The sequence below is a fragment of the Stigmatopora argus genome, chromosome 1 (assembly GCF_051989625.1).
Source record: "Stigmatopora argus isolate UIUO_Sarg chromosome 1, RoL_Sarg_1.0, whole genome shotgun sequence".
In the NCBI taxonomy this organism is placed as follows: Eukaryota; Metazoa; Chordata; class Actinopteri; order Syngnathiformes; family Syngnathidae; genus Stigmatopora; species Stigmatopora argus.
In genome coordinates this window covers 21546873-21559943 of record NC_135387.1, presented here as the reverse complement: position 1 = coordinate 21559943, position 13071 = coordinate 21546873, and positions in this window count along the sequence as shown.

Genomic DNA, 13071 nt, shown 5'->3' with positions numbered 1-13071 from the left:
TTAGGCTATGTTACATCACAATTATGGGGAAATTCCGCACCACAGTTGAATTGAATTAGTAAGGCAGTGTTGTGGAAATCAAAATGTTTTAATTTCCTGTATTATTCAGACTATAAGTTGAGCTTTTTTTAGTATAAACAAAACTTGGTGGCAAACAAAATGTAGTATATCAACAGAACCCAAATTACTAAATAAGACAGGAACCAGGTTGGGCATGAGCACAGGCAGGAAACAAAGGTGACAACGCACCACAAGACTAAACAGAGGCTGTGAGCTTAAATACACAGACAGGGATAATGAGACGAGATACAGCTGGTGAGCACAAAAAGGTACACAAAACCAAAACACCACACATCACAAAGGAACAACTTAGAATGACACTAATCCATAATGCCCTCAACAAACACAAACGCTGGTAGTATCACTCGATCCACAGAAGCGGGAAGGAGATTCCGCTCAGCTTTTATCAACAGTCACCATGTTGTGATGGAAAAATATCTTGGGAAAGGAACAGTGAAAGTTAAACATCATTCCTGCACCCTTTGGCCAATGGCATATAGAAACCTGTATTGGCATTGCACATATTAACCGGAAAGGAAAACCACAACCAGGGGACAGAGTGCGTAAGAGTGGCAGGAACAGATGGATCTGCAAGGGGAGCCATTTGGTGATGTTTTTAATTAAAAATACTCTAATTCACTTAGCATCGAGTTGGGAGGGCCAGCCCGGCCACTGACCGAGTGGAGGCCAACGATCTCCACCGCCAAGCAAGCTGCGAGTCTCGGAAGGGAAGCCCTAACACTCGTCTCCGTGCAATCCACAACAAGCAGACCACAGATGGGTTCCGTAATGAAACATATAATTGCAATATACGTTGTCTAAGACGTGCTGGTGCATGATCAGCTCATCACAGTTCATTAATGTCTAGCGAGCCAGCCAGTGCTACAATTAAGATGTAGGGTTCGAGGAGAGTCAGATGCACCCATCACCAAAAGACCTAGATAGTGTTCCCGAACCTTCCGGTCCCCCCCTTTTCTAAAGGAAGCCAAACCATTAATGCTATCAGGGTTGTGCTTGGATAAAATACTGGATTCTCTTAAATTGTGGGTTAGATTGCTTAGATGCGGGAGCACGGAGAGGGACAGGAACAGGCTGAATAAGCTGGTCAGGAGGGCCAGCTCTGTTCTGGGCTGTCCTTTGGACTCTGTGGAGGAAGTGGGAGAGCGGAGGATGCTGACCAGGATGATGTCCATCATGGACAGCACCACCCACCCCCTGCATGAGTCTGTGGAGTCCCTCCAAAGCTCTTTTAGCAATAGACTGCGGCACCCTCATTGCAGGAAGGAGCGCTTCCGCAGATCCTTCCTCCCATCAGCTGTTAGGCTCTTTAACAAAAAATGGCTGAGTCTTAAGACCTACCGTATGCATGCATGTACATCTATGTGTATGTATATGTATAGGTGTATGTACACGTATGTGTATATGTATGTGTGTATATATATATATATATATATATATATATATATATACTTCAGCGTGACGCTTATTTATTTATATATTTATTCATGTATTTATTTATTAACTTACTTATTACCTATCTATTTATGTCTAAAATGCCTTTCCTATTTCTGCATCCTCACCCTCTTGCTACTGTGACAACGAAATTTCCCGAATACGGGATGAATAAAGTTATCCAATCCAATCCAAATCCATTTGCTACAAGTCTTATGATCAAAAATCTATCAAGTCAGTATAAGGGGAAGACTACTAAATCAAACTCGTGTTTTTAATGAAACCTTTTTTTTATGCTAGACTAGAGCACAAAATATCTTGATATCACACTGCCACCATCTCATCTACTGGGTGTGCCCACTGACGTCACTACAGGACTGCGTGATGAAGATGTGTCAGTACTACTATGGCAACAAAACATGGCGTGTTGACTGCACTATGGAAAAGTGGGTGTGAAAAGGACTTAACAATTCATAATGAATAGGTTATGCGATCATCATTGCAGCCATGAGGCTAATTTCAAATCCTGGCAGAAGTTAATGATGAAAATTCACTCTTCACTGGATTCATATAGTATTAAGAAGAGCATTTTTCGACGAATTGCTGGGATTTTTAAAAGGTGAACTAATGAATCGCACACCACCCTAAAATGTTTAACACATAAAAATGCAACCACATAAGCCGCACTTTTCTCCACCCTACTTTTTGTTATTTTAGTATGGCGTAATCATTTCCCCGCACAAAAGAATGACGTAATCAAAATTTCATGTAATTACAGTCTTATGTCCATCCTGTTAGGTGAATTGTCTCACAGTCTGGTTTCAAGAAGTGTTCCTTGTTTTAGCACTGTGAACCCAAACTATTAGTTGCTCTGTGTCTTTACTTTTCAATGATGTAGCACATTTTTATTTTCAGATCTTTATTCCTTTTTTTGTTACTCAAAACTGAACACACGATTAACAGAAATAAAAAATCACTTTGAAGTAATGGAGCCCAATTCCGTGTGATGAGGCCTATAGACATGAATATCTTTACAAGTTTAGACATTATAGAAAATAAACAAACTAATGTTAGAGCAGCAGTTGGGGGAACATCTAAAACAGGTTGTTTATAGTCTGAAACCATCAATACTTAACACAGAATATAATCTATTGATTTCCTTCCACATCCCTCCAGATGTTTTTCACCTGCTTGCCATATTGCAAGTCCAGCCCATCATCTGGCATATGAAAGGATCTTGTTTTAGCCATCCTATTACGCTCAGAGAGCTTTTTTTGCAGTGGCTGTACACTTGCTGTCAGAAGTGACAAATCCCACGTGGTTTTGATTAGCAGAGAATAATAGGAAATATGAATGATCTGTTACGGTTGCCCATTTGAAATCCAAGCTCTTCAAATGTCATACAGCCATACAATACAGCACCTTAGCCATGCTCTGCTACACATATGTGGGCAGGATTAGTTTACCAGTGCCATGTTTTATTTAGCACGTGTCAACATTGCTTGTGTTTGCATGTGGGCGTGTCATAAATCCACACGCTTTTGTCTTTAAAAAGACCACAAAAGGATCAATGTTGTACATTACGTTAAATACCAGTACTAAACAGCTATTGCCCAAATTAGAAGAACTAGACTAATATATACAAACATAGACTACATAACTGTGTAAGTTTGGGTATGCCTGATCACTTATTCAACAGATGACAGTGCCCTGGTCACACTTAAATGAACAAGGATGCAAACTGAAACCAAAGGGTTGAATGGCTCTCTTGTAATAACCCTGACATCCTTAAAAATAAAAAGGGAACATGGCAATTACTACTTATTAGAGTCTGCCTCACTGAGCCACATAATTTGCATTCAGAAGTTGCAAACATGTTCTGGGTTTATAACGGCAGTATTTGATGTCGTGACTCCAGTGCACACTCAGTCATATGCAAAACAACGGAATACATTTTTTAAAATTAAATTAAATTTGTACCTAAGACTGTCACATATGGCCAGTTCTTGATTTATCACAGATGCAAGTTGTCCCATCAACCTGCTGACCTTAAAAAGCAAAACAGGAATCCTCCTGCAAGCCAACATGAGAAGAAGGAGGAAGTCATTAGGTCTGAGAGCTGTGGTATTGGGCCAAACTCCTCTCTCCGGGTTACATTCACTGTAAACTGTTTAGCTAACCATCCACTTCACAACTTTGATGAATGTTTAACACTGAATACATAGACTTAGTTGACACTACTTTAAAAATTGGGGATATTCAGCTTTCAGGTCAAACTATAGTTTTATTTATTTATTAGTTCACTGCATGTGACATTTTCTAAATATGTAAAAAGGGAGGAAATCGGAGAACCCGGAGGAAACCCACGCAGGCCGGGAGAGAACATGCAAACTCCACATAGGTGAACTGGCCTGGATTTGAAACCAGGACCCCAGAAGGAATATGAATATATTCATTAATATGTGCTGTCCCTTATTAAATAAATCAAACTCAAACCCATATTAACGGAAATATATTGGAGCCTTAATGTAATGGTGCTTCTAAATCTGAAACATCAAGCAAATTTGTTGTTTTTGCTGCTGTAACATATCAGGTATTTTATTGAAAAGAACTTAATAATAAAATGGCAAAAAGACTATAGTAATTGATGTTTAAGATCGATAGAAAGATGGCTAGACAGAGTATACACACTGTATACAGACAAAAACATACCAACATTTTCTGTAGTATATATATATATATATATATATATATATATATATATATATACACACATATACATATGCATATACATATATATAAATAGCTCAGTGAGGCACAGCTATGTTGGAAATTGTGAATATTGTATACACAGTAGCAGTGAAGATGTACAGTAAGCTTTATTTAGTTAATAACCTGTGGGAATAGTAACACAGTGATTTTCCATGATGGCATCATTGGTAGACTTCCACCTTCATGTGAGACAAGTCTATAAACAATAGCACTGGACACCTGTTAATACTTCGCTTTGAGTAGACCCCCTTTTTCTCTCTCTCCCTCTCTCTCTCACTCCACAGATGATCTCTCCTGCAGTTAGAGTTGTGATGGTGAGCACCTGGTCACAATCAGTCAAGGCCAGAGGTTAAAATGATTGTGTCTTTAGTGTGGTTCAGAAAAAAAAAATCTCCATCTTCTCTTAACTCCTACACTGCATCACATGCTCACACTTTTTCTTAGCATTTAGAAATGAAATGTTAATATCGTGAAGAAGACTAGTATCCGGATAACATGAGATTATGAATACAATGGTGGCATGACTAATGTTGGAAATTACCAGTATGTGATTCCATTTGTTGGAAATGGCTTTTATCGGAATATTTGGACAAGGATGGCATCATCACTGGCAGTCCATACGTCAGTATTACTCAGAGCTAATTGACTGTGTAGTCACAGTAATGCAGTTTAAAGCCATTTCCTGTAAAAATTACTCAGACTCCATCCCACCATTGCACTTGAATGGTAGTTGACACTGCTCTGAACCATCCCAGAACAAAGAAAATCTTGTAAACGGGGGGCAGTTTTATATCTCAGAATCAATTCCATCGGACCAATGCCCAACATTTTGGCAAAACATTTTAGAGTTGACTTGGGAATGTTGTGGAAATGCCACATCTTTTATTTTCTATGCACTGCTGATGTTGGATAATTACAAGCCGCTGTCTGCAACATTTGGAATTCCTATGAACTTTCTAAACCCCTCTAACAGTTTGAGAATAAAGACAGGAGAACACACTGAAGCAAAGATGGCGAGAGTGAGGGTTCATCCAAACAACTGGCCATTTGCTGAGGGACAACCCCCATTCATACAGTCATATAAACACACACAAACATAAACACACATCCGTCACAAATATAACACTAAGGCATTCAAACACTGGCAGCAGCAAGACCTGCCCAACTCTTGGGCCACATTGATCACCTCCAAGCAATTTGGCCTTGCGGGTTCACGTGAGGAATTACATCCTAACAATAAACATTTGTAGGCCTGTTTTGTATAGAAAGACAATAACCAGTAAAGATTAGTCTTGACTTTTTTTCCACTGAAAATGGAATAGAATGGAGCATGGAGGTATAACTTTGCTATGTACTTTGTGTACAGATCGAATTATGAAAGAGTGATTCAAACAAGGGAACTGATTTTTAACATTTTCTTACCTTGATTAGATAACGAATTTAGTTTTACGGTGTGGAATCCAAGACCTCAACCCCTAAAAAAAGACCTGCACCTTGTAAATGATTAACAGAGATGTTTCCTTTAATTCTAGTGGCATCCTGTTATTATGAATTGTGTTTCATTAATTATTTGTATTTAATTCGTGTTAGAAAACAAAGGGTGAATAACAGAATTTAATATTAAAACCTTAATCATGACCATTATAAAGTTCAGGAAATAAGATTTAGGGTACCAGGATAACAGTAAAAATTGGATTGGATTGGATAACTTTATTCATCCCGTATTCGGGAAATTTCGTTGTTCCAGTGGCAAGAGGGTGAGGATGCAGGAATAGGAAAGGCATTTTAGACATAAATAGATAGGTAATAAGTAGGTCAAGAAATAAATACATGAATAAATATATAATTAAATAACCATTAAATAAATGGAGGGAAATGTGGATTTGTCACCCATTGCTTCCTCACGTGTCAAACAGCTAAATGTCAGCTTTAGTTTCCAAGTAACAGCAGGCTTGAAGAACACACTTGAGTTTCTGTAAAAGCTAAACTGAAAAATCTAAACAGTTTGACAGCACAGACCCATTACTTTACTTTGGTTTGCCTGTTTCCTGAAAGTACCTGCTCAGGGTTGAAATTGAGAAACGTTGGGTCAAATGAGTGCCTGCGTTTCATCTTTGACTTTCATTTACCGGCCAGACAGAGACCCAGCAATATCTAGGCAAAACTGAGCAGAGTATGTGGTAAGGAAGCTTTCCCCCAGTTATGTGAGAGGCAAGCCTTTTTTCTAGCTCTTTTGTTGTCTGTAGCCTTTTTTTTAAGAAAAAAGTTCGAGATCAAATTTCCAAGAGCAGGAAGAGCCTCCATGCTATTGCTCCGTTCAACCTTGAGCAACATTAGGCAGACCAGAGACGTGGCAACCAACACGTGACATCATTAATGAGCCACGGGATATAATGCAAACAGCACATTCATCATTCAGACACTGTTTTGTCCGGTTGACAGTTGCAGAACTTCCTTCATCATTATCTTTGTGGCTGTGAGGTTCAATGAATCCCAAAACTGGAGCATGAGCTTGCACCTGATTTTCTAAGGAGTGGAAAAAACATTCAGACTGCAATAGCAGATGTTTCTTTATACACAAAAGTGTCGCCAATAACAATAATACACTGAGAGATCATAAAGCTGACACTTCAGTTTTGTATCTTGTCCATGCAGTGAGGCAAGACCTCAGGGCACTCAAGCTCTTGTCCCCCATCTTAAAAACGTTTTTGGCAAACAAAGGTGTATTTAACAAATGAGGTATCTCATAAAAGATGACTCTTTGCCTGCCACTTCTTACGAGCATACATGAACCATTGATTTAAGTGCTCTGTACACGTAAAAATTAGACTACTGTATAATTTCTGACTGAAGCAAATACTACACTTATTTGGTGGGTGTCTATTGAAGTTTTGTCTCTCTGTCACAATAAATGGTGTGGTGTATGGCTGACTGAAACATTAGCCCAAAACTGTTTTCCCCAAAGAAGCATACATTTCATTTGTACGTGAGCGTCTCCCAGCAAACTACAGGCAGTAAGCATCCTTAATTGGTCAGCAGCCAAACGCAGGGCACAATGAGACAAACAACCATTCATGCACATACTAACACCAGCAGACAAAATTCGGAGCGTTCGATCAGCCTGGTATGCCTGTTTTTGACGTGAATTATTATTATAATCTATTATGAAATTTTAGTAATAGAAGCTTAATTCATTGCTAATGTGTTAAAATCCCAAAGTGCTCTTGTGTGGTCCAAATTGAGAGGGAATAAGTTAGTCAGACGTTTAGGTTTGAAGTGAGGGAGACATCTTTATTACTCTAAGGCCCCTGCTCACGCCACAACACTAAACAGCAGCAAAACTTGTCTTATCAGAGCAGCCTCCAACCAACTGCACACACTTAAACTTGTGCAAGTGCCTTCTCTACTTGACTCCTACATTATTTAAACAAAGTTGATTTTAAAAAAGGAGAGAGAGAAAGTAAGAATGAGAGAAATAACGTCAAGACTCAAAAATAAAATAAAAATGTGTGTCAGTTATGGCAAAGAAATAAACCTACAGAAAACAGTAAAAAAAAAACAGATTGAAAAAATCGGCAGTAATTATTTTAAAAACAAGCTTGACCTTAAACCAAGTTTGGGAACGCTTACATCAGCATTCATTGTAACATAGTATCCTAGTGGCCAGAATTTGACTGTGAGGACGTGGAACATGAAAATCCAGCGGTGGTCTCTAAAAATGATTGTGATACCGCTCCATTTCTGAGCAAGGGAATTGGGCTCTATGTTGAGCAAAAGGCAAAGCCACCACATCTTTTCTCACTTAGAGAGGCTTACCAGCAGTCATCTAACTCCAATAGCCTTCACTGATTGGAGAACTGTTTGGCACTAAAGAAGGGTGTGTTTGCCCAGTCACTCAGTCACACAGATGCACACGCCAACACACATACATGTACTTTTGGGCTTAATGTGCAGCTACTCTACTCTACTCAACTAGGATCACATTGGGTTTGCTGTAATTTTACATTTTACGGTTACATTTGGAGACTTTGGAGTGTCCAATCAGGCTATCATGCATGTGGAAGGAGACCAGAGCACCCAGAGAAAACCCCCAAAAGCACAGGAAGAAAATGCCATCTTCACACAGAAAGGAGTGCAACCTCTATATCAAATCAACTTCCCAAATGAAATAATCCCTTCTATAAAAAATCCTAAAATATTAACATGATTTTTTAAATTTTTAAATGGGGCATTCGTTATGCATGTTACCATTGTCTTACTTTGTTTTTTAACACTTATGCATACAGTACCTCCAATTTTTAAATGGATAATGTTTCGCAAGCAGATGAATAAGACTTTCCTTATAAACCAATGGATTCTGAGTGACGTCATGTTTGTGGGTGCTAAGTGCCCATGATTGCTTGTAAACTCGATGTTATAAAACAGTGAAGGGAAAACGTAATTATGGTCAAATTCCCCTTGTTCCACCTGAGTACTGAAGAATGACTACACCTTAAAGGCCATATAGTATAAAAGTTTGAATGTTGTCAAAAATATACTAACAGAATTTTTTATGTTACAAAATATTCAATGAATTGTTGGAGAGCAGTCCAATGTGTATTTTGCCAAACAGTTTAGACTCTACTAGTCCCTCAAGCCGGAATAATCCGCAGCATTTTGCTGACGATATCCAGCAGCATTGAAAAAACATCTGCATAAAATCTGTTTTTTCCCACTGTACATATTTTACTTCCTCTTGTCTCTGATTTGTTTTTACTCTTTACTTTCTATGTGATGACTTTCACAGATGTAATGTGGCAGTCACAGTTAGGAATACTATTTGACGGTCTTGAGATTCTTTCTTTACCAAAGCCTAGTATCAGTCAAGACAATGGTCGAGTTACATATATTTTTGGCGGCATGAGAAATGTAAGGTTTACCCTAAGCCTAAGGCATGAATGAGCATGGTCTGAAATGCATGAGAAAGACGCTCAATATGTGATTGCTGAAAACCATTCTTTGGTTACTGGGTTTGGAAACTCTCCAGAGTAACTCTGAATGCATGTTTCTAAAGCAGCGGAAACACGTACCGCATTACCGTTTTCATAACAAATTCTCCTGAATATTTGAGATCTGCCTGGTTATGACTGCCAATGTGACTGTGTTCAGACAAATGTTCCTAAACATCTCGGACTGCATTATTTGTTAGGCAATTTCCAGTAAACTCCGTATTTACGTTAAGGCCAGACAACAAACAAAAATATACTTATGCACAGTTGGGCCATGTTAGATGTGTTGTGTATCCCTATCAAAAATGCACATTCATGTGAATAATACATACACTTAGATTTGGAATTCAGCCCAATCTGTTAGTGGTAGTAAAAGTAAGCGTCTGAGCTCATTCCCATTACGAGTTGTATGTGATGCTGCTATTTTATATCTAATCCCATGTGCACACGGACACTGGTATCGTTTAGTTTAACTACTGCAAAGGACAGGTCAGAACAAAAGAATGAGCCTAAAAGCCCATAAAACATTTTGCTATTTGATAATGCTTTCTTCTCTTTAAATATTTGGATGAGCTGATCGTCATTCATTACTTATGCTTATGCCTCTGTGAGTCATCAGTTGTTTCAAGAAATCAGCATTGCCATCTCTGGTTTAATTAGGAAAGAATGCATTATATGTTTAGTGATGAATAAAATAATAGAGAGTCTAAGATTAAGATAAAAGATTAATGGTTCAGTGTTTATACTACTAAATTACTCCATTATAAATGTCCCCAGCAATGCCACGTGCCTCACTTTTTCTTGAATGGATTTTTTTTTCAGAGATGGAAACATTCAGTGTGAGAATGTCAAAGTGAAGTATAAAACTTCAGAACGGTACTATTTAAAGTGATTATGTGGTGGGTAACATAACCCTCTCAACACTTCAGACTGATAACAAAGTGTCACGGCTTTAACATAACAGAAACATTTAATCTCTTTTTTTATGCTTAGGAGACAAGCGCGTGCATGCGTGTGTGCAGTGAATTCTCAGGTGTGATTGCATATGTAAGAGTTCAGCCATCGACACAGTTCTCCCCTCACAAAGAAGCGCCGAGAAATAAAGCCTCGCCAGCTGCCGCTTTGTTCAACTCCCAGGTGTCTCTTTTAACTCTCCCCTCACAAGTGATTCCACTGCTCCCATCTCTCCCTCTCACCCGTTATATTTCACCAATAATCCCACGCCTCACTCCGTCCTAGCAGGAATGTTTAACATCCGAGAAAGCCACAATTCAGAGCAAGCGCACATATAAAAGCAAGATATTTATGGATCCTTCACTGAAGTTGACGAGTTCTTCTTTCTTGGCCCAGGCTAAACCCTTTCAGCAAAATCTGTAAAAGTCAGTTGATTTCTGGTAATGGGCCAGGGATGGCTCATCCTTGGCATGATTTACACTGCATTTCTTTAGTGACGCGATTTTGGATTTCAGTTTACACGTGGCACAGTTCGGATTTGGGTCACAAGTCAAATGAGAAGATATCCTCAGATCTGAATGCCAAACGAAAAGCAAAAATGATTGGGCACCTGCCAATGCAGCTTCACAATAAATTAACAGATCACATATGCTCTAAGAATGTGACTTGTGCTTAATTTTGTCTATACAACATTGCAACAAAGGGGGAAAAATAAATACTTGAGTAATCATCTCATCTCATTTTATGAACCACTTTATCCTCATCAGGGTCACGGGGGGTGCTGGAGCCTATCCCAGATTACTTCGGGCCAGAGGCGGGGGACACCCGGAATCGGTGGTCGGCCGATCGCAGGGCACAAGGAGATGGACAACCATGCACACTCACACTCATACTTAGGGGCAATTTAGTGTGTCAAATCATCCTACCATGCATGTCTTTGAGATGTGGGAGGAAACCAGAGTTCCCAGAGAAAACCCACGCAGGCCCGGGGAAAACATCCAAAGTCCACACAGGTGAACCGAGCCAAATTTGAACCCAGGACCCCCACTGTGAGGCCAACGCGCTAACCACTCATCCGCCAGGCTGCCTTTCAGTAAACATTAAATAATTTATTTTAATATCCATTTAATATTGTTTACATGCGGCTGGGTTCCAACTGTTCAAAGATGGAGCTCAATATAAGATGAGACAGCCTTTCTTGTGATCTTATCACAATAAATGGTATGCATTCTGTATTCCTTGAAAGAATGAGAATATGTGAGAACTATTTCAGCAGGATGACATGAAAGCGTATGGTCCCACATCACTAAACACGCTAAGGATGTCGGCCTACAATGGTAGATGTTTCTCCGGCTTTATTGCTCAAATTATGGTAAGAAAGAAGGTTTCCGAAAGGGGACAGGGTAACTATAACTACTAAGTGCCCCATGATAAAAATGAAGTTTGACACTCCTGGGCCTGGGGCCTGGGAAAATTGCTTGCACCCTCAAAGAGGGCTACATTACTGTGACGAACATGTCTAAGAGGACAAGTTTCAATCAAAACATTCCTCGTTTAGGTCAATCAGAGAAGTTGTGTGCACATTCTCGTCTTCATACCCCGAGGCTGCCTATGAAAAATAAACATATATGTATTGCCAGCATTGTTGCACAGGTTAAATGGGTGTTGGGTCAGAGAGTTGTTAGTGCCCTGACAACAAGCCACACATTGCATCAATTTGGTCATTATCGCGTACTGCATATGGTGCGTGAGAGTTACACGCTAGCTTGTGTACGCCAAAGTCCGTCTTTGGCGGGACAATAGTGGGATTCTGCAAAGAGAGCCCGTGGGAGGAAGGGTACAGTGGAGTCAATGAGTGAAGAGGCTTCCAGATACGTCAGCACTAGGCCACAACACGAGTGTAGGAGGACAAGACTGGCAACTCAACAATGTGCCGGATGTCACACGCAGTATGCAAACAATAAAGTGTGGACAGAACAGGTGATATTGAAGCTTGTGGCCATTGACAAAAGGACAAAAAGAGCATGAGCCAATATCCTGATATCTGACCATTTAACAGTTAAGATGAATACTGGCTAGTTTAAAAATATACATGTAAAAATTTGGTTGCCTACTCGGGGAAACCCTGTGCAAAGGAAATTTTTGACCAGACGTTGTACAATTATAGTCCCTTTGAAGAAATTGCAATATTTTGATCAAGTGCATCTCAGCAGAATAAATCATAAGAATTAAATTTAAAAAAACTGAATTTTGTATTTATTTGCTGTAGTATAATAATAATAATAATAATAATAATAATAATAATAATAATAATAATCGGACATAGGCCCTTCCGCTGCCGAGTAGTGGGGAAACTCAATTATTTCAACGAAAAGGAGAAGGCCACATGCATCATTCTTCGGCATCTTGGCTGTGCGGCAAGGATATCAGGTAAATACGATATTGGTAGCAAGGTAGCAGGGGGGAAACAGGTTATACTGCATTCCATTTTGCGTGACCAAAAGCTTTGTCTGACTCCAAAATAGAAAAAAATGAAAGAACACAACACCAGAAGAGCTACAGTGCCTTTAGATATGATGTGCATTTTTTTTGCTTCATTATACTTTACATAAGTTGGAATCTATCAGGGTTTCTATAATTGCGAACGTTGTGCGCAAACATCCATTTTTATTGATAAAAAAAGGGTGCACTATAAGTATGTAAGTTTGATAAATGATTTATCCACACGGCTGCCTCGATGCAGCTCAAACTGTTTAGGCACCACACGTCTTAACTGTATTAGCTGGTTGGCGTGGTATTAGCTGAGAGTTTTTTGCAAGCTGTGATATATTTCCCCCTTTACGCA